The sequence below is a fragment of the Balaenoptera borealis genome, assembly GCF_965194805.1.
Source record: "Balaenoptera borealis genome assembly, chromosome: 8".
Taxonomy (NCBI): domain Eukaryota; kingdom Metazoa; phylum Chordata; class Mammalia; order Artiodactyla; family Balaenopteridae; genus Balaenoptera; species Balaenoptera borealis.
The window spans coordinates 111,877,559-111,883,558 of record NC_138865.1 but is presented as its reverse complement, the minus strand read 5'-3'; the positions used below and the strand labels follow the sequence as shown (position 1 = coordinate 111,883,558).

Genomic DNA, 6,000 nt, shown 5'->3' with positions numbered 1-6,000 from the left:
TTCTAAAATTGATTGTGGTGATGGTTGCACAACTCTGTGACTGTGCTAAAAACAATTAAGCTGGGTGCTTTATTTATTTATAAATATTTATTTATTTGGTTGCATCAAGTCTTAGTTGCGGCACATGAACTCTTAGTTGTGGCATGCACATGGGATCTAGTTCCCTGACCGGGGATCAAACCCGGGCCCCCTGCGTTGGGAGCGTGGAGTCTTATCCACTGCACCACCAGGGGAGTCCCTTGAGTTGGGTACTTTAAATGAGTGAATTGTATGCTATGTGAATTATATCTCAATAAAGTTGTTATTTTTTTTTTTTAAAGAGCAATACTGTACAAGAAAAAGTGCTGGGCTTGGAGATGGAGGCTCTGCCTGTTAGTAGCTGCACGAACTTCTTGAGCCCAGTTCCCTCATTGGTGACTCGGATCTTGTTCCACACCCTGCCTTCCTCCCAGGAACTTGTAAGATCAGATGGGAAAGTTGAGTTGTAATATGACCAGAGGTAATACCAGTACCAGTATGGTTTCTATAAAAATGGGTTTCTTACTCCAGATATTGACTGGATAAAGAAATGAACATATACTTCACCAAAGAGGAAATACAAAGTGAAAATACATTGGGAAAAGTGTTCTTCCTCAGTTGTAATCAAAGGAATAGAAACAGTAGCAACTTTAGGTATCATTTTAGGATACCAATTTGGTAAAAACCTTTAAAAAGTGGTAATGTACTCTGTGCAGGTGCAGTTATGGTAAAATCAATACATCCAGGTACTGTGACATAATATAAAATAGCATAATCCTCTTGGAAATCAATAAAGCAATATCTAAGAGCAGAAATAAAGAGTAATATATTAACCAAAAATGTTAACATCTTTGATTCAAGTAATTCCACTGTATGGGATTTGTGTTTGGGAGGCACCCACCTAAATGAACATGAAGATGTTCATCACAATGTTATACATAATATTGAAAACATTGGAAGCTTACTATGTCCAATAAATACATTATGGCTTATCCACTTGAAGAAATACTATTAAACCATTAAAAATGAGAATTATAAAAACGACATAGTGATAAGGAAACTGCAAATGACCTAACAGTAAAAGAAAAAAGTAGGAAGCAAAAAGTATGTGTGATATAATTGTAACTAAGTACAACTATATGTAGACTGTGGCAGATACTGTTGGTGACCAACACAACATTTGTTCCCACTGCCCTTCTCCTTTGTCCTCAAAATACTTGCTTTCTCAGCTTCACTTGAGCTGTGGTAGCCATGTTACCAGTAAGATATAAACCAAAGTCTCCTGGAGGAATTCAGGGAAATATGTTGCTTTACTGATAAATGGGATTCTCACAGCTTTCACCATCCCCTCCCTCTATCCTCATTCTGCCTTGAATTTAGGCAAGATGCCTGGAGCTGCAGCAGCCTCATTGTGACAGTGAGGCAGCAAGCATGTTAAAAGGCAACCTATCAAGGATGATGGAGCAGCAAGATTGAAAGACCCTGTGTCCATGACGTCATTGTGCTGCCTCCCAACCTGGAAACAACCTGCTGCCGGTCTTTTGGTATACAACGAAAATAAACCCCCATTTTATTTAAAGTATTGTTGTTAGCTGCTGCTGAGAGCATTACTAACTGATACATGGACAAAGACTTGAAAATACAGTGGATGGTGACAAGATTTGAAGTTGGACAGACTGGGGTTCCAATCCTATTTCTCCCTCTCTGTTATTGTGTGATTTCAGGCAAGCCACTTCCCCTGTGAGCCTCAGTTTCCTCAGCTGTAAGATGGATCTAATGACACCCACCTGTTGGGCTTTTCTTTTTTTGGAAAAAAAATCTTATTTATTTATTTGGCTGTGCGGGTCTTAGTTGTGGGATCTTTTAGCTGCAGCATGTGAACTCTTAGTTGTGACATGTGGGGTCTAATTCCCTGACCAGAGACCAAACCCGGACCCCCTGCATTGGGAGCGCAGAGTCTTAGCCACTAGACCACCAGGGAAGTCCCCCACCTGTTGGGCTTTTCAAGGATGGAATGACATGATGGACTTCGAAGTGCTTGGGTAACAGTAAAGTGGTATTCAGGTTTAGTCTCATCAAACTAAAAGTCAGAGGTAAAACAAAAAGGAAGGAGCTAGTGTGTTAGAGGAGGGGAACTGGTTATGAAATTTTTTTTCCCTTTTTTTGTCTCAAATCTTCTTCAAGGCTGCTCTGGCTCTCTCTCCTCCTGTCGGTGACCCCAGCTTGGCGTGGAAGGGTCCGGATCCAAACCAAAGGGCTGTTTCTTGGTCCTGTGTGGAGGCGGCGGTAGGTGGAGCTCAAGGCTCTCCGCTGAGCTGGGCCGGGGGGTGGGACTCTTCACCTGGCCCTGGCAGGCGGATGGGCGCCGGGGAGGCTCGACATCAGCGGCTGTGACTCGAGGTAAAAATAATCAGGGAAGGACAGCTGCTTCCTTGTCAGCAACCAAGAGGGAAATAAAGCTCATGTCCCCTCCAGCGAAAACCTGCTCTCCGGGTCCCCTGGCTCCTGCCACCAACTGCTCGATGTCTGTGTGCCAATCCAATTTGAATGCCTGCGAGTCACCCCAGAGAGGGCTTATTTTAACTTCATCAAGTGCAGAGAAAAACATCCAGGCTGGAGTGTGGGAGGGGAGGAGTAGCTGCTTGGGGGCGCCAGCAGGGGATGGGATCCGGGGGCTGCTGCCCCTCCAGTGGTTGGACCTGGGGTCCCTGCCTCCTAATCTGGTTCAGCCAAGGCTCGGTGAGCACCCCGTGCGTGTTCCCCGAAATCGGGAGGATAACGTCCCAACCCCTTAGCCCAGCTCAGGAAGTCCTTTCCGATGTCCTCAACCTCTCCTGTCCCCTCTCTTCTCCAAAACCCTCCTCCAGGCTGTCCCAGGCTCTCCACGAAGGCCCAGACGGCCTGTTCTCTCATGTCTCCATGCCTTTGCACTCACCCTGCCTTCTCTTTGTTTCTTTGCCTGGTGGATGTCTACAAATTCTGGAAAGTTCCTAGTCATGCTTCAAGACTCAATGTCACTGGCTGCTTCCCCACCCCTCCGGGCAGAGTGACATGTTCTCCCTGGATCCCCGCAGGATTTTGTATGTCCCTGTGTTTTCACAAGTAAGTGGGGGGTCTCCCTCCCTTCCATCTCTATCCTTCTATCACTCTCTCCTACCCTGTTTCCAACAAACGCACTGAACCCTACTCTCCACCAGGCCCTGTGCTGGGTGTCCAGGACAGATGTGAACCCCAGCCGGTCCCTGCAGCACGAGGATAGGTGAGTCTCTGGCCTCGGGGAGAGCACAGCAACAAAGCTGCCCAGAAACAGCTGCCTCCAAAGGACAAAGTGAGGAATCACGTTTGTTTATATTTCTTTTTTCCTCCTTTATTTTTTTATTTTTTATTTTTTTTATTATTTATTTTATTTTATTTATTTTTTGCTGCGTTGGGTCTTCATCGCTGAGCACGGTCTTTCTCTAGTCGCGGCGAGTGGGGCTACTCTTCATTGCGGTGTGCAGGCTTCTCATTGCGGTGGCCTCTCCTTGCGGAGCACAGGCTCTAGGCATACAAGCTTCAGCAGTTGTGGCACGCGGGCTCAGCAGTTGTGGCTCTCGGGCTGTAGAGCGCAGGCTCAGTAGCTGTGGCGCACGGGCTTAGTTGCTCAGTGGCATGTGGGATGTTCCCAGACCAGGGTTCGAACCCGTGTCCCCTGCATTGGCAGGCAGATTCTTAACCACTGCGCCACCAGGGAAGCCCCTTCCTTTATTTTTTAATCAAGGAATGTGCACAAGAGACGTTTCTGACCCCGACTCCAATTACAAGAGACTTACACTTTTAGTTCGTTCATTTATTGTTTTTCTGTGCATGTAGTGCTTTAATAATGAAAATAACAAGAAATGTTTCAATAATAAAAATGGAAATAATGACAATAATTTAAAAATTAATGTTGACCTTTTTGCTGGGTTTCGTCTCTAAGACCTGCCTCCCCAGAAGGTCATTTTCGTTTGCCTGCACCCGTAAGAGAAGACAGCACAGTGTTCAAGGCAGCCAGAGCCGGGGACAGAGAACCGGGACTTTTCGACACTGCCGCCGCCCTGTTCCCACTCGGGCTGGTTGTTGAGCCTCCGGCCCATCTGGGATCCCCACCTCTGTCTCTGGGTTGGGGGGTCAATAGTGCAGGGACAGGGCTCCGGCCTGGGTGGAGGTTGTTTGTTTTGCATGTTTGGTAATTTGGAAACTGTGAAAGTTGAATTGTTCCTTAGGCCACATTAGAATATGCCGGCATCAAGGAGGCTGTGCCAGCATGTCCCAGGCTGAGTCTCTGGCTGGGTGTGGTAGGAGCTGTGGAGGTGGGCCTCTTGGAGGAGGATGGGTAGACGAGGTGAGAGGAAGAAGAGGGAATTCTAGGTGTGCAGGGCTGGGAGGGAGGGAGTGAAGACAGGACTGGAGACAGAAATGGGGGAATTAGCAGGGAGGCTCAGAGAGGTAAAGCAACTTACCCGAGGGCACACAGCTGGAGTGGCTGAGATGGGCTTTGACCTCGACTCTGTCTGACTCTAACACTCACACTCATCTCCCTCTTGACCCCACACGCTGGCCTCCAGATGGACTTTCTTGAGAGAGGTCAGACCGACCCCAGTGGACTCCTGCATGGTCCTGCTCCTGAGAGGTCAGACAGGGAAGCCCCTTCTGTTAAGACTGAAATCCTGCAGAGTAGGGTGGAGAGTGCCCAGCTGGGAGTCAGGCAAGCTGGGGTTCACCACACACTAGCTGTAGTGGACACCTGTCACTTCCTAGGTGCCTAGCACACCCACTTCTTTTGGGGAATTCTCCTCCCCCACCATTCATGGGATTCCACTCTGGCTGTCCTCAAAAGCAAACGAACAAGCAACATTAAGCACACCAAGAGTGGGCCTGGGACATGGTTTGGCCATTCCTCTAGTAATAAGTATGTGACCCTAGCTGTGCCATTCAGAGTTCACTAGATGCCTTGTGAGTGAGAAGAGCAGGTGTCCTGACTCTGGAGTTTCTGAGTTGGATAGATTTGAAGCTGAAGCTGCGGGTGGTCACGTATCATGGGGTTAAGTTTGGCTGCATATAACAAAAACTCCAAATAAAAGTGGGTTAAACATGCAATAGTTTGGGGGGTTTTTTTGCATGTAAAAGAAGTCTGATGGTGGCCAGTTCAGGGCTCATGTGACTGGCACTGGCATCCAGCCTCACCCTATGGCCCCAAATGGCTGCCAGAGCTCCTGCCATTACACACGTAATTCTAGGCAACAGGAGGGCAGAAAGGGGAGAAGGGTAAAAGAGGTGCTCCTTTCAGCTGAGTCAGCTTGCCTCCCCATAGACAAGCTTCCCAGAATTACTATAGAATATTTCTATTTACATGTTACTGGTTGCAAGGGAGTTCGAGAAAGCTCATTTATCACCTGGGCACTTTGCTGCTTCAAATAAGATCAAGCTTCTGTTTCTGCCACAGGCTACTTTTTCTGTCCTATCCATATGCAGTGGGAGGGAATAAAGCCAGCTGAGAGGAGGGCACTCATGAGATAGGAGACAGAGTGAGGGAGAACCAGAGTGCAGTGGGCAGAGGGAGAGAGAAAAAGAGGGAGAGACAGGAAGAAGAAGAGGGAGAGAGATAAAGAGGGAGAGACAGGAAGAGATGCCGGTAGAGAGAGGCAGGGGGAGATGAGGGCCTCACTGAGTCCCCGAGCAGAAGCGTGCCCGAAGCCAGCCCCACCCCTCGACCTCCGGGTCGCATGGATGAGCACACGCTTCCTTTTCTCCAGCCACGTTGAATTAGGCTTCTGTCACTTGTAACCGGAAAAGTGTGCTGACTGACCTTGGACAAGGATTTGCGCCTTCTTTGAGTCTTGGTTTTTCCTTCCAAGAAATGAGGATCCTATTGCCCACCAGGTGGAGCCGTGACAAGGACTAATCGTGCTAATACCTGCCCAGTGCCAGGCAGGGAGCCCTGCCCAGCCGCCTGGCGGCCTG

General features: G+C 48.2%; 1 long non-coding RNA gene across 1 annotated transcript in view; it reads right to left on the bottom strand.

Moving 5' to 3' along the window:
- Positions 1-1,819: 1,819 nt before the first annotated feature.
- LOC309633958 overlaps positions 1,820-6,000 on the bottom strand; it is a 253,401-nt gene continuing 249,220 nt past the window's right edge. The window contains exon 2 of the long non-coding RNA XR_014247789.1: positions 1,820-3,756. This is a non-coding gene — a long non-coding RNA (uncharacterized lncRNA). The remainder of the gene's footprint in view (positions 3,757-6,000) is intronic.